This window comes from Phacochoerus africanus, chromosome 4 (genome assembly GCF_016906955.1).
Source record: "Phacochoerus africanus isolate WHEZ1 chromosome 4, ROS_Pafr_v1, whole genome shotgun sequence".
Lineage (NCBI taxonomy): Eukaryota > Metazoa > Chordata > Mammalia > Artiodactyla > Suidae > Phacochoerus > Phacochoerus africanus.
In genome coordinates, this window is record NC_062547.1 from 28,434,920 (window position 1) to 28,455,554 (window position 20,635).

Here is a 20,635-nt window from a genome sequence, read left to right on the forward strand (position 1 = left end):
CCCTAGAGTCATTACCATTTAAACACAGGACTTGAGCTCCTTCTCACAATCTCAGCCTTGAACCTCTAGTCCAGTTTCAAGGGCTGCGCACTGATCTGAAAGTCAACTTCTCCCTCCCTGTTCCATCCATTCACCTCCACTCTGTTGCCCCGTTGCTTTCTACCACCTTTTACCTCCCTTTCCTGCCTGGAATAGCCTGCATGCCAGGCACAGCTTTCCTGGGTGAGGACATGATTTCTGTCCTCTGAGGCTACTTAGGCTCCACTCCACTCCTGGGACAACCTGTCTCCCACCCACTCTCACGCCGCTCCAGGGCAGTCTGCTCCCCTCCTCCCTTAAGTTTCTGACATTCAGGAGTGGAAGTGCCTGAGCAGCTCCTGTGTGCCAGGCTCTAACCCAAGCACGGGGGTGCACATATGCTCAAGGGATCATGGGGTTGGGACAGAGACACACGGGTACACAGAGTTCTGAAGCAATGCAGTGAGTGTGGTAACACAGGTGTGCACAGGGTGTACATGTCGGCATATCTGTGAGGTTGTCCTCTCCAGAGCTGAAGTGAGGATGGACAAAGGCGGAGACTTACCTGAATCTAGAAGAATGAGTTGGAGTTTCCATATTTCCCCGCCAGCCAGGTTGCTCTGGTTACAGCGATAGTAGGCAATGGAAGCTGGAGGAGTAAAGGGAAAAGGATGGATGAGAGAGGTGAGGAGGGAACTTCAGGACTTTCCATTTCTTCTAGTCAGTCCTTTAAGGTCGAGGGAAAATTATATTCCTGGAGTTCCCGTCGTGGCACAGTGGTTAATGAATCAGACTAGGAACCATGAGGGTGCAGGTTCAGTCCCTGGCCATGCCATGCTCAGTGGGTTAAGGATCTGAGCTGTAGTGTGGGTCACAGACACGGCTCGGATCCCACATTGCTGTGGCTCTGGCATAGGCCGGTGGCTACAGCTCCGATTAGACCCCTAGCCTGGGAACCTCCATATGCCTCGGGAAGGGGACCGACAAAAAGACAGACAAGACGAAAAGAAAAATTATATTCCTGACGGGAGTTGCATTCTTCTGCGAATAGAAAGAAATTCCTTCTCTTCATTCCATTTTGTAAAAACAAAATGGCAGTGGTGGTGGGGAGATCATGTGAGTAATTATCTTTCCCATAATAAGAAGTACCTCCCCCCCCCCCCCGCGCCAAAGGTCTTTGCTGTGCGCTGGAGGGTTCCCTCTTGCTGGGTACAATGTTCTGGGTCAGGTCCCAGATTATATTGTTTGAGGCGCCACCTGCTGGTGAGAGCTGGAAGTGCAGAAGTCCCGTCAACCTCTCCCCAGGGGTTGATTCATCCCCCCTTTTCTTTAGGCATCTAGAATCCAGGAGCCATGACCTGCGTCTTGTAGCAAGAAGCTCACATGGTTTTGTCCCATTTCCGTGGGTGGACTGCAGATAAGGGCACTGAATGTGGTAGAAGCTGGTCATGGTGGGCAGTGGCCAAAGCACAGGATTAGGTCCCAGTTCTCTGCTCCTGCTATAACCCCAGTTGCTGGAGTGGAATCTCCAGCAGAGGGAAAGGGGAGGGGGAATTCTTCCAGGAAGAACCATATGGCCCTGAGGGGCTCACAGCCAAACCATCCACAGTTCTCTTTTAGTCTCCACTGGGGAGCCATGTCCATCAGAGGCCAAGCTACTCGGGGATGGTGGAGGAACCCAGATTCTCAGTAACTTTGCAAGATAACAGCAGCAGAGCTGACCTGCAGCCCAATCCTTGCGTGAGATGCTGCAGAGGCAGGGCCTTAGCTCACCAACCCAGTTTCTCACTAGCAGTTTTTCAAGGAAAGGAGATGCCTCCAGGTGATGCTCCTTTGAGAGGCCCCCTGTTATTCCTAAAAGAACTGAGCCTCTAGGGTTATTCTTCTTACAATATATCGGCCTTGAGGGACAGGCAGAACCAATTACAGCATCAAGCACTTCAAGGAGCCAGAATCCCCATCTCACACTCACCTTTCTGGGTTTATTGCCAAGCCTGGCTGTAAGTCCCTAGATTCAGTTTGTAATAGGGAAGAACAGTCTGACTCCATACTGGATCTGTTTCTTTAAGTTTTGTATTCTATTGCTTTTGCTGCAAGTTAATCACAAAAGGGATACATAATGGCCCTTCTCCAGGAACCCTGCCTCCCATGTCTGAGCATTAAGCTAAAATATCTTTTTTGGCTCTCAGGAAACCTCCCGATCAGACCCACCTATGAATGACTATAGGCGGGAAGAAATGAACACATCCCCTCTGGAGTCTGGCTGGAACCAGAAAATAGTTACAACTTATTGCCTTTTTTGCTTTACCTCCTGCTGTCCCCTGCTGTCCCATACAAGAAACTAACATCCAAACCAGGGCAAGATGGTTCTTTGGGACACTTGTCCACCATCTCGGTCTGCTGGCTTTCTGAATAAAATCACTATTCCTTGCCCCAGCAACGTGTCTGTGGATTTAATGCCTTGTTCTGCAGCGAGCAGCACAAGCTTGGACTCAGTAACACGTTGAACCTGTTGGCTTTTCCTACTTCTGAATCCTTTTTGGAATTGCTCACAAGTCCACGTACCTCCCTAAACCCTACTCTCAGGGAATAGGGAAAGGGACCAGCCTTTTCCCTCCCAGAAGACCCCTGAGCTCACTCTGCAAACTGACCCTTCAACCTCCCCGGAGCCCTGTATGTGAGACGGGGCCAATACACTCCACTTAAACATCAGGGGCCTGGAAGTTCGGGTAAGTAAGAAAGACTTGTCCTCTTCAAGGGTAATCTATACCAAATGGCAGGCAGAGAAAGATGAGATCGGAGGTTACCTCATTAATCTTCATGATGATCCTACGAGTCAGATGGCACCGTTATCCTCATCTTACAGGAAAGAAAGCCACATGAACCGAGTTCTCCATGGTCAGTGACAGAGCAGAGATTCAAAAGCCCCTCACACACACTGTCGGCTTGCCTTCCATGGAAGAGCGCATCATTTTCAATGGATAATATCCACCTGAGAATAAAGGATGCATTGCAGTGAATGCTGAAATCAAGAACGGGCTGCCTATGGACCCACTGTCCCATGTTATTTCTGTTTGGTTTCATCTTCTGTATTTGTCATGGGCTGAACTGGGTCCCCCACTCCGTCCCATCCCAAATTTATGTTTTGAGATCCTAAGCCCTAGTAACTTAGATTGTGACTACTTGGAGGTTGAGCCTTTAAAAAGAGGCAATTAAAGTGGGATCTTACAGGTGGGACCTAGTGCAATATAACTGGTATCCTTCGAAGAAGAGGAAGTATTAGAAACTGTGGAAGAGAGTGAAAGGCCAGGTCTTGCCACTCAACGTGTGGTCTTGGACCAATATTGAGTGTTACCTGGGAGTTAGAACACAGATCCCCAGACACACTAAACCAGAAGCTCCACCGTAATAAGATCCTCAGGCAGGACCGGCTGGATAATTTGTGGGGTCCAGTGCAAAATGAAAATGCAAAGCACAAGTTTAAAAATGAGTAGAAAAAAAATCAAGACCTTGGCGGCAGGGCATCAAGGCAAGCGTAAGGGGTCCTAACAGGTCTCACACCTGTGCCAGCCATTCCGGCCCTGCCCGCAGATGCTAGACATGTACCCTAAAGCCTGCAAAGCCTCACCCTGGGGGATTCAGTGATGCAGCCCTTTACCAGAGGGATGGTTTTAGTTCGATTTTATCTTTCTGCATTTTAGCCTAAACGTACTCCTTAAAGTATCTACTCATCTTACCGTAAAGGGACATTTCTCTCTCCCTAAGACCTAGGAGAACTGACACTCCTGGATGAAGCGCCACGTGTACCTGCAGCGTCTTCAACCTGTGGTACCCAGCCCATTCCAGGAAATACACTCGATGTGGGAAAAGCCTGGGGTTAGCTCATCTAAGGTGTGGACTGCTGAGTCCTTGACTAAATGTTTTCAGTAGAAATTAATATTTTATTATCACCTCTTCAAAATTAGGTATTGTTTCACTCTGATGAAGGCAGATAATGAGACAGAGAGGGTATCACAAGGGGAATTTGCTCAGCTCCCAGACGTGGGATGGTACCAATTTACGTATTTTTTGGCCATGCCTGAAGCATGCGGAAGTTCCCAGGCCAGGGATCGAACCCTCGCCAGAGCAGTAACCTGAGCCATAGCAATGACAACGCCAAGTCCTTAACCACTAGGCCACCAGGGTACTCCCAGAATGGTATTTATTCTGATGAGTTCATCTTGACTTGGGGTCTGGTCTTCATTTTGCTGATGCAGAAACCTGGTTTTGTCACACCCTAAGAGGGAAGCTATAATTCAGGGGTTATACTTACAGTACTGGACATCAGTGGAGTGTGTGTGTGTGTGTGTGTGTGTGTGTGTGTGTGTGTGTGTGTGCACTCGTAGAGAAGGCCAGAAAAGGGGGAAGGGGGAAGTTTAGAGAGAACAAATAGAAGTTTAGAGTCTGGAGAGGATGACCTTTATATTTTTCATTGAGAGAAATTATTCCTACAAAAAGCTTGAAGGTTGCCAGGAGGAAAAACACCACCAACAGTGACAAGACAGTTTCAAGGAACTGTCCAGGTTTCCGCTCTGACACCAGTTCACCTTTGTGGGTTGCAACTTCTGAGACAACGGACCTGGGTAGCACTGTGGAGTCCTAAGCCTCAAGGGGGCGCCCTAAGCATCAGCTCCAGGAACAGGGCAGGAGCATCCAACCAGGTCTTGTCTTCCAGATACAAGCAAATGCAAGGGATGGATGGAGTTCCTGTCGCTGCTCAGAGGAAATGAACCTGACTAGCATCCATGGGGATGCAGGTTCGATTCCTGGCCTTAGTTCAGTGAGTTAAGGATCCAGCACTGCTGTGAGCTGTGGTGTAGGTTACAGATGCGGCTCGAATCCCGAGTTGCTGTGGTGGCTATGGTGGAGGCCAGCAGCTGTAGCTCCGATTCAACTCCTAGCCTGGGAACCTCCATATGCCACTGGTGCAGCCCTTAAAAAAAAAAAGCCGACAAAATGCAAGGGATGGGATTTTTGGGAAGAACAAGGTGTAGGTGGGTGGGCTGCTTTTAGAAGAGATTTGATTAGTCTAGGAATGTGGGAGCTTGAGAGGTGCCTTAGGGGACTTTTTTTTTTTTTTTGGTCTTTTTGCCATTTCTTGGGCCGCTCCCGCGGCATATGGAGGTTCCCAGGCTAGGGGTCGAATCAGAGCTATAGCCACCGGCCTACACCAGAACCACAGCAACTCGGGATCCAAGCCGTGTCTGTGACCTACACCACAGCTCACGGCAACGCCGGATCGTTATAACCCACTGAGCAAGGGCAGGGATCGAACCCGCAACCTCATGGTTTCTAGTCGGATTCGTTAACCCCTGAGCCACAACAGGAACTCCGGGACATTTTTTATCTTTCAAGTTCAACGATTGAATATGATAATGTGTGTGTGTATATATATATATACAAACACATATACATATATATGTATGTATCTGGCTATAAAAGTTAAACATGCCTACTGTAAAAATTTCCAATGTTAGAGAAAGTATATCTTTGAAAGTGAAACCTCTGCTATTCCCTTCCACACTGCCCCCTCCCCCGAAAATAAAGCATTGTGAAGAGTTTGGTACGTTTCCACCGACTGTATTCACTAAATAGCTAGCAAACCAACCAACTAACTAATTAAATGTGTGTGTGTGTGTGTGTGTGTGTGTGTTTGTGTGTGTGTGTGTGTAGGAACACATGCTGATGTATTTCCAGAAATATGAATGCCGACAATTAAATTCACAAGGATAACCTGAGCTGTAAACTTGTCTCATGCTACCCGCTGTATTCTCTTCCCATGAACAAGTAGCACAGAAAAGCAAATTAAAAAAAAAAAAATTAGGAGCTGAGTGTAGAAACAAGACAAGGGAGTGAGTTAATCTTCTGAAGTGCCTCTCAACTAGGAGCGCCCCCTCCCCCCATTGACACATCAGGGAACTAGTATCTTACAGAGCATGTTTTGGAAAATGTTGACCTCTCTGTCATTTTGAGGTCCCCTTAAAGCACAAATTATGGCTGGGTTATAGTGTTCCTTTGTAAATTCTTTGCATTTGGGAGAAAATCGATACTTTAACCTCCTACCTATGGGTCCTTTGAAAAAATATATTTAATGATCTATTTGAAATGATTAAAGCCATCATATTAATTTTTACTCATGTTTCAAAAAAGGATGGGAATAAATAAATTTCCAGTAGTAGTTATTTAAATAAACTGAGACCAAAGACCTGTTCATGTTAATAAAACAAAAAGTAAACTCTGTCATTAGGAATGACTATAAATGGATAAAATATTAAAAAAAAAATCGTGGAGTTCCTGTCGTGGCGCAGTGGTTAACGAATCCAACTAGGAACCATGAGGTTGCGGGTTCGATCCCTGGCCTTGCTCAGTGGGTTAACGATCCGGCGTTGCCGTGAGCTGTGGTGCAGGTTGCAGACGCGGCTCGGATCCCGCGTTGCTGTGGCTCTGGTGTAGGCCGGTGGCTACAGCTCCAATTCGACCTCTAGCCTGGGAATCTCCATATGCCGCGGGAGCGGCCCTAGAAATAGCAAAAAGATAAAAAAAAAATCGTTACTTCTATATCCTTCATGTAGAACTAGAAGTGTGACCAGTGGTTACTCTTAGGCATGTAATGCATAGTAAACGGATGACAAATAGCACCTCCTGCACCAAACTGTTCTTCAGCTCCTCCACTAGAGGGCACCTGAGAGTCAGTCACTAAAAGCACTCAGGAAACCAAATTTAAAAATCTGAACCAAAAAACCAGACATAAAGTGCTCTCGCTCTCCATTTTTTAACAGTCTGGTACACAATCAACTAAATTCAATTTTCTAAAAGATAGCTACATGTTTTTTCCTCTACATTATAGGATTTTGACACTTTCATTTATAGATTGATATTTATTTTTGAAAGGCTTTTTGGATTTTGCCTAGATAAGAGGGTACAGTGTATTTTTCAATCCATTAAACACGAATGCTTTCCTAAAAAAAAAAAACAAAAAAACGAATGCTTTTCTAGTGAAAATTGTGGTATTTAAGTTTGCTAGAAAAGGCTGATAATTTTATTATCATGATCCCAGAACTGTTTCTCTATTTAATGTAATTAGCATATTACTTAATTGAATTCATCCTGAATGGTCTCATGAAAGATGCAGAATGTTATTTTTCCTTTATTAGATTCATCTGCTGCTTCTTACGCCCATTCCATGTTCCAGTAAGAGCAAATTACTGTACGGTGCATTAAAACTAAAAATTGGAAATTGTCCAAATGGTCAATCGCAGGGAGTAGGAAAACCAACCCTGGTGTTATGGCAATGAATATTGATATCAATCTATTAATTATAGCATATATAAATTATAACACTAATTCAATAGCATTAAGAATGCACTTACAAAAATGTGCTGACCATCCACTAAGGATCAGTTCCTGTGCCATGTGGATGATGAACAAGAAATAAATCCTAGCTCTGGAGGAGCATACAATTTGGTGTGTGTGTGGGAGGTGTGCGTATGTGTGTAGGTGTAAAGAGACCCATAATTGAATATTTAAAAGGTAAGGATTGGGAGCATGTGCTTTGGAGTCAGAAATTCAGGTTCTCCCACTCTCAGTTATAGGACCTTGAGCAAATGATTTTCTCTCTCTCTGAGCCTTGATTGTCTCACCTGCTAAATGGGGATAATCACCTACGGTAATTTTATCGTGAAAATTGTGTCATCATGAACAGAATGTACCTGACACCTGGTATTGATTATGGAGTCCAGTAAGTGACAGCAGTACTCATGGTTTTATTATTGTTGCTTTCTGCGTGTAGCAGGGAATCGTCATGTGATACCATATGTGATGGTCTGTCCCAGTTGGCCACTGCCAGGATGAAATGGAAGCACTGTGCCAGGACTGGACAGTTTCTCTGGCCAGGGGAGCTTCCATTGCATCCTGTCAGTCCAAATTTCTCAATAGCCCAATGGTTCTGGCTGCCCGGCATGGAGGAAACCACAAAGAAGGGATCTCACCTCTTTGGAGTGGTCTCAATTTCTATTTTTGCTTTAGCCGCTTCAAGGTCCAATGGCCAAAGTGGGCCCCTTCGGGTGAGGCCTTTCTACCAGGGCCTGTGTAGACTGCTGCTCCCACAGGCGCTAGGAAATAGGCTTCGCTGGGAGATGGGTTTGGGACTCAGGATGGCAAAAGAGGTATTTCTCAGGCAAAGCTCCGAGAGATGCTGAGATCCACGGAATCTGCCAATCAAGAGTCAAAAGAGTCCCATGAGTGTTCCCATTGTGGCTCAGCGGTAACGAACCCATATCCATGAGGATGCTGGTTCAATCCCTGGCCTTGCTCAGTGGGTTAAGGATCCAGAATTGCCCTGAGTTGTGGTGGAGGTCGCTTGGATCTGGCATTGCTGTGGTTGTAGTGTAGGCTGACAGCTGTAGCTCCAACTCTATCCCTAGGCTGGGAACATCCATAAGCTGCGATTGTGGCCCTAAAAAGACCCAAAGGGGGGAGGCAGTCCTATGGGCTGAGGTCGGAAAGCCAGACAATGAGATCCAAATGGGTGGCAGAGCATCAGAACACAAGCTGGGCTGAAATCCAGGGTGCAGGGCCAGGACTGGCAACCAGGGCGGATGAGTGCAGAGGACAGCGAGGACCTAGCATTCTCCAGGACTCTTCCCAATACTGGGAGCCTGTATTCCAAGAAGCCAACTTCCCGTGCTGGGAAGGGCACTCAAGGAATGCAGCACAGGACAGTGTGGGGAGAGCTCCTGGGGAGGCTGTCTCAGCTAAGGTGGGGGCCCAGGCAGGAGGACAGGGAGGGCCAGTCCCCCAAGGCAGGAATGACAGAAGGCTACTGTATCTAGAGCACAGTGAATGCAGGGAGAGGGGGAGGTAATGAGCTTAGATGAGCCTAGAGAGGGAGGCAGGGACAATATCATGTCGCATTTTGTAAGCCACAACACAGAGTTCAGATTTTTTTTTTTTCGGACGCACCTGAGGAAGTTCCTAGGCCAGAGCCACTGTAGTGACAACGCTGGATCCTTATCCTGCTGAGCCCCACCAGGCAACAACTAGAATTTGGATTTTATCAATGCAATTGGAAGCTACTCAAAGTTTTAAACAGGGCAGGGGAGTGAGCACGATCTAATTTTCACTTTAGAAAGACCACGCTGGCTGCTGTGTGAAGGATAAATTAGAGTAAAACAAGAGACTTTTTGGGGTGTGTGGGGGGGCTTCACCCATGGCATATGGAGGTTCCCAGGCTAGGGGTCAAAGTGGAGCTGCAGCTGCTGACGTACACCTCAGCCACAACAATACGGAATCTGAGCCACATCTGCAACCTATATCTCAGCTTGTGGCAACACCAGATCCTTAACCCACTGAGCAAGGCCAGGGACCGAACCCGTCTTCTCAAGGATACTAATCGGATTCTTAACCTGCTAAGCCACAACAGGAACTCTAAGAGTCTTATACAGGGCAAGTCTCAGGTCAAGAAGTAGGAACAGCTGGTTCACATCAGACAAATAGTCCCATGAACTGAGCCAGTGGAAAATCTGTGTCAAACAGCTGTCTTTCCTTTCCAACACTGAGGTTGTCCTGGTACTTAAACCAGGTGGCTAGGTGGGCCTCACATCTTAATTTCTTTGCCAAGAGTGCCTCTGTCCCAGGATTTGTGTATTCAGATTTCCAAATATGTGCAGATCAATCTCAAATTCTGAGAAACATCGCTTGAAGCTTCTGTTACACACCTCATTCTGTTTTAGTACGAATGAGGAGAAACTCAAATTTGTAGTTTTTTTTTCTTAAAGTAGGAGAGTTTGTGGAGACATATTAAGTTGCATTTCAAATAGATGGACTGGGTGAGTTATTTAAAGATAATAACTTCAAAGTATATAAAAAAGAATTACAATAGCTACAGCTTACTGAATGCCTACCATGGGACAGAGGCTTCATAAATTAAATAAAACAATAATTATTAACAGAAGAGTCTCTTTCTCCCTGATGTGCATTTGAAAAGGATTCTGGTTCTGGGATGGATCCATGTGGGTCTTTGGGTGCAATTGATTGTAAAAGTATTTCTTCATTTCCTGACAAGCTAGGCATTAATGTCTCCATGTTTTGCAGATGAAGTGACTAAAGTTTATAGAGGTTGTATACCTGGTCCAATTGAGTAATAAAGCCAGAATTTGAACACAGAGCTACCCAACTCCAGGACTCTCATTGGAGCCGATCTACATGAATCTCACAGGTATGGTGCAGGGATTAAGCTTGGGAACCATGGCATCGGGGGTCTTGGATTTGAATTCTGCTCCATCATTTACGTGCTGTGTCACCTTGGTCCGGATTTGGAGCCTGTGTTTCGTCATCTGTAAATCGGGGCTAAAAATGGCCCCTCCTTCAAAGCTTGCTCTAAAGATTATGTGAGATGTGGAGCATGGACCTGGCAAATAGAAGGGGCCCAATAACTCTTAGTTATGATTATCATACACCCTGCTGGCCTTTGAGAGGGGTTCTTGGGCATCTGTTGGAGCCAGTTTCACTGCCAGCATCAGAAACATATATCCAGCCTTGGAAACGTCCCACATAATAGATTGTGTGCGCTTAGCTTGCTTTGCACTGTGCTTGGAACACCAGGCATCCAAGAAGTGCTTTGAACGATCGTATTACCCGACTGCATGAGTGGGTTTGATAGCTTTTCCAAAGGGCTGGTATTTCAGTTGTGCAACTGTAACTGCTTCGTGGCAATAGAAAAGATTTATTTTTTGGACCCCAATCAACCCTCAGCCCCATTTCTCAAACTCCAGCTATATCGTAGGATGTCAAAGCCATGCAGTATTAACGTTTGGTCAAAGGTGCCAGTGGCATTTCACAGATGGAACGAAGAACCCTTATTGTCCAAAACTGCTTTACGATACCTTCTGCCCTGTGCCCTGTTTGCCCTTTAAGGCCCAGTTGGTGGGAAAACTCAGCTGTGAGCTCAGCGGGAAGGCAGAGGAAGGACAGAAAAATGGTTTGTGCCATTTGGCAGGAGCCTGAGACCTCAGCTGGGGTAGAAGATGCCACCTAATGGGGAAAAGGGTCCAGTAACTATTGCTCCCTAGATCCAAGGAGGGCGAAGGAGACGATCTCCTATAATTAAAAAAATTAAGCATAATGGAGTAAATTTTGAATGAGAGTGGCTGCCTGGCTCCTAGACATCAGGTAGGGAGAAACAGAAGTCAGGCGGGGAATGGAGAAAAAGGAGGGATTTTCTATCAGAGGGCTACTGTCAGTGAGGTGAGCTGTTAAATAAATCATTTCTAACTGGTTGGCGGGACCAGATTTCTCAACCGGAGGATGAAGAATTGCGTGCTTTCTTCAGCTGAGGCCCCTTCTAACTGCTCTGTTCTCGCCTTGAAGGAACGGGGTCAGCCTGACAAGGTGTAACTCCTTTTTTTTTTTTTTGTCTTTTTGCCTTTTCTAGGGCCGCTCCTGAGGCATATGGAGGTTCCCAGGCTAGGGGTCGAGTCGGAGCTGTAGCCACCAACTTACACCAGAGCCACGGCAACACCAGATCCAAGCCGCACCTGCAACCTACACCACAGCTCACGACAACGACGGGTCCTTAACCCACTGAGCAAGGCCAGGGACCGAACCCACAACCTCATGGTTCCTAGTTGGATTCGTAAAACACTGCGCCACGATAGGAACTCCAAGGTGTAACTCTTGAGGGGAGTTTCTGTGTCTTGCAGCCCCAAGTGCCCCTGCTCTCCTCTCAATTTGGTGACATGTGGAGCTGGATGGGCCTCGTTCAAAGAGCGGCACAGCCACCTACCTGCTTTGGTGCCTGGGGCAAGTCACCCGACCTCAGCTTCCTCATCTGTAAAGGGCATTCATGAAAGGACTTGCTTCAATTATATGTAGGTGATGGAAAATAAAAATAGTATTTTAACCCCAAACTGACTATAAACACTTCTGGTTTTTAAGGGGGAGGCTTCATATCAGTGAGGAAATACATTTTTTTCTTTATGCTTTTCTCCAAAGAGAGAGCCAGACAGACAGAGAGACAGACTGATTGGGTAGTTGGTCTGCTGTGTAACAGCACATTAATGGTGTTCAGATAATCCGCAGTAAAACTGGAGCTGAATGGGGCTAGAGAAGCTGGAGAGGGCTGAGTTTCTCTACCCAGGAAATAGCTTTTGGGGGGTTCATAAGCAATTTGTGGAGTTTCTAGTGGCTACGGAGAGAGAGAGAAAGGGGAGAGGTGGCCCGAATGACACCACAGAAGGCAGATCTTAAGGGGCTAGTAGAGCCCAGCTGTTGTTCAGCTTAGACGTTTGCATATGTCAAAGTACTTAGAATAATTCCTGGCACCAGAGGGCATTTAATACATGGCAGCTGGGGCCATGTTGCAAAGCTTCTCACCGTTGTCCTCTGATAGTCTCTCTCCTCAGAGGAGCAGCATCTTTTTTTGTGGTGTGTATGTGTGTCTTGGAGGAAGCGGGGCAGACAGCAAATAAGGGATGTAATGGGTTCAAATTCTGATTCCACAGGGTTTATTTCTCTGTTTTTCTCATTTTCTTTTCTTCCCCCCCTTTCTTTTTAGGGCTGCACCTGTGGCATATGGAGGTTCCCAGGCTAGGGACTGAATCAGTGTTGCAGCCGCCAGCCTACACCACAGTCACAGCAGCGTGGGATCCGAGCAACCATCTTTGACCTACATCACAGCTGGAGGCAGCTCAGGATCCTCAACCCACCCAGCCAGGCCAGGGATGGAACCCGCATCCTCATGGATACGATGTCGGGTCGTTAACTTGCTGAGCCACGATGGGCACTCCTGTTTTTCTAATTTTCCCTCTTTAAATTGAGGCAGAATTGTATCTCATCTCATATGATTTATATGTGAAGTTTAAATGAGATAATCTAGATAATCCATGAGCCAGATACTTAGCCTTCAGTAAATGTTAGCTCTTACCAGTATTCTATAGTAGTAGCCTCATGAAGATGGTATATCATCCAAGAATTTGGGCTTTGTGGTTTTTACTTAAAATTTAAATTAAAAATTAAAAAAATTTAAAAACCTTGGAAAACATAGAACACAGAAAGACAACCACTCCTCCAACAAAAAGATCACAAAAACTAACATTTTGGTTCATGGCTTTTTTTTTTTTTTCCCTGCCTTTTCTAGGGCCGTACCTAGGGCATATGGAGGTTCCCAGGCTAGGGGTCGAATCGGAGCTGTAGCCACCGGCCTACACCAGAGCCACAGCAACACGGGATCCGAGCCACGTCTGCAACCTACACCATAGGTCACGGCAACACCACAACCTTAACTCACTGAGCAAGGCCAGGGATCGAACCCTCAACCTCATGGTTCCCAGTCAGATTCGTTAACCACTGAGCCTCGAAGGGAACTCCCTATCTTTTTGTTTTTTTTTGTTCCTCCTAAGTGTATGGACATCTTTGTTTTATCTTTCCAAAATGGGATACTGTTCTATAGTCTTTTGTGTGTGTGTGTGTGTGTGTGTGCACGCGCTGTTTTGGGGCCACACCCACGGCATTTGGAGGTTCCCAGGCTAGGGGTCAAATTGGAGCTACAGCTGGTGGCTAGAGCCATAGCCACAGCAAACTCAGAATCCTAGCCGCCTCCGTGACCTACACCACAGCTCATGGCAACACCAGATCCTTAACCTACTGAGAGAGGCCAGGGATCGAACCTGCGTCCTCATGGATCCTAGTCGGGTTTGTTAACAGCTGAGCCAGGAAGGGAACACCTAGTCTTTTTTTTTTTTTTTTAAAAAAAACCTAGCAATAGACTCTAAACTTTTCCCCATGGATGAGTTGCTTCTTAAAATAGATGTTCCAGTGGAAGCAGCCCTACTCAGGGACAGCAGCTTCGTTACTGTTCTTTTTTAAAAAGAGGAGGGAATGCCTCTGGCGGTCAAAATCTGGGAGACACTGCACCTTCTATTTTCTTCTTGGAAGATTAACAGTGCATATTAGCATGTTAAGGGCTCTAATGAGCCCTTCTGTAAAGAGCCTGCTTGAGTTTGATTATATCAGTGTTTCCCAAACTAATTTAACGCTGCAGAGCCATTTATTCTCCTAACTCCTATCCATGTCTCAGAAATCTTCCAAGGAAACAGAGCTGCAGCTCAAGACTCCTTAAGAACAGGGAGCAAGTCTTATTCATCTTCATTGTTTCCACACAGCCTTAACAATCGGGTTTTTAAGAAATTATACAAAATGGGATCGGAGTGATGAATCCACTTTCTAGCCAACAGCCACACACGTGTGAACCGGGGGCCAAGGTCAGGGGCTGGGGCTGTGCTCCAAAGTGTCTCTCGGTGCAAAGCTAATTGGCTCCTTTGGGGATGAACCTGTGAGCCTGGCCTCGTTAGCGCCAGCGCGAAACAGCTGAGTTAGTTTATCTGGCGCCACAAAATTGTTTTCTTACCCAGATTCTCATGCTGTCCTCCAGATGGCGATGCTGGTTTGTCAAGCTTCTGAGAGCCTGCAGCTTGGGCCAAGAAAAGCTGGAAATTGAGAGGAAAGGATGCGCCTGAGGAACGGAGTCAGGAGTGGAGGGATTATTGAAAACCAGGAAACAGGATTAGTATCTGTGAGGATGAGGGTTTGATCCCTGGCCTTGCTCAGTGGGTTAAGGGACTGGCCTTGCCTCAAGCTGTGGTGTAGGTCACAGATGTGGCTTGGATTCTGTGGCTGTGGCATAGGCTGGCAGCTATAGCTCCGATCTGAGCCCTAGCCTGGGAACTTCCATGTGCCTTGGGATGTGGCCCTAAAAAGAAAAAAAAAAGAAAAATGAAAATAGTAAACATTGTCAGGTTTGCAGTTGGCATGAAGCTGAGGGCAGCCTTATACACCGGGTGTCAGACACAAAGTTGAAAAAATTTTTGACAAACCAGTGAGCATAAATATTACTAGTATTTATTGAGCACCAACTATGGGGCTGGTGATATGCCAGATAATGCCATTCAGTATTCCTTTGAATCCCCCGAACAGACCTAAGAGGTAGGCCCTGCAGCTAGAAGCAGCAGAACTGGAAATCTAACCCTGCTTCCTACAGTCTGGGGCTGTATCTGAGTGATTTGCTAGAGTAAAATAAGAAGGTATTTACCAAAGATGAATAAATATAAAATGCTTTATCTATCTATCTTCTATCTATCTATCAATCAATCAATCAATCATCTATCTACCTGTTTTTTTCATTTTATTTGTATAGGATGAGTCTAATAGCATTTCATGAAATTAATACCATAGTTTTTTTGTTTTGTTTTTTTTAGTTAGCCATGTGCTAAATAAATTAATCACAGTTCTGGACCGCATTCTTAGAACATTTATATCAGAGTGGTGTAGGTATCCTTTTTAGTTTTTCTACTCTTTCGAGTTCTGGCGGTCATTATGTAAGAAGAACATGGACCAACTCAACACTCTAGAGTGGCCAGAATAAAATTCAGTCATAGGACTGAGTGGGCCTGGTGTCCTGAGCCTCCTTGTTATAGCGCTGGCCACTCAGGATATGCCAATTTTTTTATGCCTCCTTCCCCCAGTGGACCCTGTGTTTCTTTTCCCTCTCTCTCCCTCTCTCTCTCTCTCTCTTTTTTATGGCCACACATACATCATATGGAAGTTCCAGGCCAGGGACCGACTCCCAGCCATAGCTGCAACTTATGTCGCAGCTGCAGCGACAGCAACACTAGATCCTTTAACCCACTGTGCCAGGCAGGGGCTTGTACCTGCACCTTCACAGCAACCAGAGCCCCTGCAGTCGGATTCTTAACCCATTGCACCATGGCAGAAATGCCAACCCTTTGATTTTTGAAGGGAGGAACTATGCCTTTGTTTCTGGATTCCTAGGGCCTGGCAATGTACCATTACGTAGGGAGTCATTAGTAAAGTTTAGATGAATGAATGAGCGAATGAAGGAAAGGCATCTCCTATGGAGATGGTATCAGAGCCTGAGCCAAGGAAGGAGCTCAGGGGGCTTAGTCTAGATGAGAAAAAGGAGGACCTGGGGGGATATGAAACTACATTCACATGTGTGAAAGGCTGTCACGCGAGTGGGACTGTAGAACAAGATCGTGCCTCATCCGGTGGAAGGTTTGGGAGGCCCGTTTCTTCAACGAGAAAGAATCTCCGAGCTGCCTAAACATAAAAGGAGTTACCTTTTGGAGTTTCCCCTATGGTGCAACAGGATCAGCAGCATCTCTGGAGTGCTGGGACACAGGTTCAATCCCCTCCTGGCACATCGGGTTAAAGGACCGGGTGGGTTGCAATTGCACCTTGGCCTGGGAGCTGTGGAGCAAGCCAAAAAAAAAAAAAAAAGGAGTTACCTTTGGGGCCATGACCTTCCCATCCCCTCAGCCAGAGGCAGGGCTGCTATCCAGTAGGAATGTGGGAGAAGGGGTACTTTCATTGAGTTCAGGGCAGAACAAGGGTGTTACTGAGGCATGTGGCTGTGAGATGGGCACGTAGAAGAGATTTAATATTTGTTGAACAAATGAATAACAGTCTTCTACTAATTGAAATATTAAATATTTTAAATATTTATTAAAAATTTTGTTCCCGTCATGGCTCAGCAGTTAAGGAACCCAAGTGGCATCCACGAGGACATGGGTTCGATCTCTTGCCTTGCTCAGTTGGTTAAGGATCCGGCATTACTGTGGGATGTGGTGTGGGTTGCAGATGTGGCTCGGATCCCACATTGCTGTGACTGTAATGTAGGCTGGTGCCTCAGCTCGATTGGACCCCTAGCCTGGGAACCTCCATATGCCATGGGCTGTGGCCCTAAAAAGACAAAAAAAAAGACAAATACTTTGTAGTTCCTGTCGTGGCACAGCAGAAACGAATCCGACTAGGAACCATGAGGTTGTGGGTTCGATCCCTGGCCTTGCTCCGTGGGTTAAGGAGCAAGGTGTGGGTGGCAGAGGCAGCTCAGATCTGGCATTGCTGTGACTGTGGTGTAGGTCAGCGGCTACAGCTCTGATTAGACCCCTAGCCTGGGAACCTCCATATGCCACGGGTGCGGCCCTAAAAAAAAGACAAAAGACAAAAAAAATTTCTATGTGTTAAATCTATACACAACTGCAGGGGATGCATTAGCAAAAAAGATGACTCGCCCCCATCACCAAGGGGGAGGGTATCATCCAGTCTGGAAGCATAAGATAGAGCCACGCTGCCACACCACCCAGCTCTTCTACTGACTTGACTTCTTTGAGCTTTAGTTTCCTCAGCTGTACAATGAGGGTAAAAGAGCACCTGCCTTAAGGGATTATTTTGACAATTAAATGAATTAATACTTGGCATATATTAACCATTCAAATGGTAAGGATTATCACAGCACATACCTTCCAGCAAGAGCTAGAGATAAATCACTGGTATGTGATGGATGTTCTGACGGGTATGTCTGGACTGAAATACCTGAGCAGCTGGACAGGCTAATCATTAGACACTCCCTCAGGTCAATGTGCTCTAAATCTTTATTCAGATTTCATTAAAGAGGCTGGGGACTTTGTGAGGCAGGATTACGGCTCACTCATTAGGGGTTTTGTGATGGTAGTCCCTCTCCCTGCCAGAGTTGTCCAGTGTAACTAGACACAGATGTTGGGACTCAGTCTGGAGGGAAGGGCAGAGAAAGGAGGCCCGCTAGTGCTAACTCTGAGCCTTATACCCAAAGTCCTGAGCAATTTCACTCTGCCCCAAACTTGCAGTCCCCACTAGGCCAAACAAACACTTCAAAGTTAAACAGACAAGCCCCCTTAAAGGTTCATCTAGCATTTCTCGGAGTTCCCATTGTGGCTCAGGGGTTACAGACCTGACTGGTATCCATGAGGATGCGGGTTTCGATCCCTGGCCTCGCTCAGTGGGTTAAGGATCTGGCGTTGCTGTGAGCTGTGGTATAGGTCACAGACGAGGCTAGGAACTGGCATTGCTGTGGCTGTGGGTGTGGCCCTAGAAAAGTGAAAAAAAAAAACAAAAAACAACTCATCTAACATTTCTCAAGCAAGTCCTTTGTGTGTGTTCCCCCTACCCCAAGAGGTTTATCAGAATATTCTTTCCAACCACATAGTGTACGATCTGAGGAAATTCTAGGAGAGAAATTTTCTGATCTTGTTACATTTCCTATGATTTTTATTCCCCCTGTAGATTGCTACCCCAGGTGATTGATCAGCTGACCACCCCTCAATCCCTGCAGAGATGGGGGCTCTGCAGACTGCGATGAGAATACCTTTAAGAGGAGGTGACCTGAGCTGGAGGGTGAGGGGAGCCTATAGAATGTATAGGAGTTAGTTATACAAAAAGGTGGCAGTGACAGCTGTTCTGGACAGAGGGAAGAGCACATGCAAAGGCCTGAGGTCAGTGAGAGCACAGTGTACTTAAGGGACTAAAAATGGTTTAGTGGGGCTGGCTCACAGGGTTGAGGGTGTGTGACATGGGAAGGAAGAGTGAGGAAGAGGCTGGAGAGGTTTGAAGGGAGGATTGTGAAGGGCCTTGCCTTGTAAGTTGTGTTCGGGAGCTTAAACTGATCCTGGACGATGGGGAATCTTTGAAGGGTTTTGAAGAAGGTGGTGCAATGAACAGGTTTGTATTCTAGAAAGAGCACCCTAGTTATGGAAAAGGGATTAGGAGGGATGGGTGTGGGTGCTTGTGTGTGTATGTGCGCATTCTCCAACAGGAATTGCTGGAGCAGGAACGGTGAGGTGGGTGGCACCAGAAGTAGGGAGAAGTCAGGAGGGTGTTGCAATACCTCCTGTGAGAGATAGGGGTCACTGGACTAAGGCAATTCCAGCAATGTGACCAAAGAGAGTTGTGAGCAAATTTGAGAATTAACAGCCCCTTGCTACTGACTGGGAGCTGAGAGTGATATTTTTTGGCTTCTCTGGTTCTTAGTGAGTGCATACAAAGTATTAGGCCAAAACCAGGTGGCAAAAATGCTCCATACGGGATGCCTGACCCTTCCCTCTTTACTCTTCTCATATTGCCCCATAATTTCTTTCTCTTCCTCTTTTTAAAATTTCTCATAGTATGCATTAAAGAGCGTGGGTGTCAGAGTCAGGCTGACATTAATCACAGAACTAATTAGGTATTTACTTAAGGTATTTGTTCTAACTTCTTTGAGCCTCATTTATTTTATAATAAAAGGGGATAACCATACCTACCTCTCTGGGCTGGGATCATGATTCCGTGCAGATTTTCCCATTTGGTCCCAAACTCGATTCTCCCTCTGATGGAGGATGGTAAATGGCACCACCCTACAACCTGTTTACCCAAACGGAAACCCATAGTTCCCTCTTTCCTTTACCCCGCCCCTGTACCACCCCCACCCTGCCCTGCCTCCCATGGGAATTGCTGTCACCTGTTGCCTTGATGGCTGCAGTAGCTTCTTAATTGATCACATGCTTCCACTTTCCTCCTTCAAGAATCCTTTCTCTGTAGAGCAGCCAAGGCGATCTTTTTTGTTGTTATTGTTTTTCGTAACAACTCTACTGAGATATAAGTCATATAAGATTCATCCATTTCAAGTGTACAATTCTGTGGGTTTCAGTATATTCACAGTTGTGCAACCATCACTCTTTAATTATTTTTAAAATTATTTTTATGCAAGTATAGTTGATTCATAATGTTGTTTCAGGTATACAAAAAATGATCCATATATACATGCATAAATATATATATGCATATACATATCACTATCTTATTTTAGAGCGTTTAAATCAACCCCCAAAGAAACCCATACCTATTAGCCGTCATTCCCCATTCCCTCTTCAATCTGGCAATCCCTAAACTACTTTTTCTGTTTTTATGGACTTTTCTATTCTGGATATTTTGTATTAATGAAATGAAATACTATGGGATCTTTTGCTTCTGACTTCTTTTGCTTAGCATAGTTTTCAAGGTTCACCCATGTTGCAGCATGTTTCAGTATTTCACTCCTTTACATGGCAGTCTAATATTATATCCCATGTACACACATTGTGTTTATCCATACATCAGCTGAGAGACAACTTGAGTTCTTTCTACTTTGGGGCTATTATGAATACTACTGCTATGAACATTTGTGGACAGCTTTTGTGTGGACATATGTTTTCACTTTTCTTGGGTGTATACTTAGGATTAGATTGAGGGGTCATATGACGACCCATGTTGAATATTTTTGAGGGGCTGCCAAACTATTTTCCAAAGTGGCTGCACCATTTTATAATCCCACCAGCAATGTATGAGGGTGCCAATTTCTCCACATTCTTGCCACGCTTGTTATCATCTATTTTTTTTTGTCTTTTGTCTTTTTTTTTTGTTGTTGTTGTTGTTGTTGCTATTTCTTGGGCCGCTCCCACGGCATATGGAGGTTCCCAGGCTAGGGATTGAATCGGAGCTGTAGCCACCGGCCTACGCCAGAGCCACAGCAACGCGGGATCCGAGCCGCATCTGCAACCTACACCACAGCTCACGGCAACGCCGGATCGTTAACCCACTGAGCAAGGGCCTGGACCGAACCCGCAACCTCATGGTTCCTAGTCGGATTCGTTAACCACTGCGCCACGACGGGAACTCCCTCATCTATTTTTTTGAGTATGGGCATCCTGGTGGGTATGAACTTGTATCTCATGGT

The 20,635-nt window shown here is 46.0% G+C and overlaps 1 long non-coding RNA gene across 1 annotated transcript; it reads right to left on the reverse strand.

Annotated features, from left to right (window-relative positions):
• Nucleotides 1–562: 562 nt before the first annotated feature.
• LOC125124102 (uncharacterized) lies at nucleotides 563–19,514 on the reverse strand. The gene is made up of 6 exons (XR_007134249.1): nucleotides 19,382–19,514; nucleotides 19,185–19,284; nucleotides 16,191–16,320; nucleotides 14,462–14,540; nucleotides 2,826–3,010; nucleotides 563–667 (listed from the first exon to the last, which is right to left on the reverse strand). It is a non-coding gene; the product is annotated as an uncharacterized LOC125124102 (long non-coding RNA).
• Nucleotides 19,515–20,635: the final 1,121 nt, after the last annotated feature.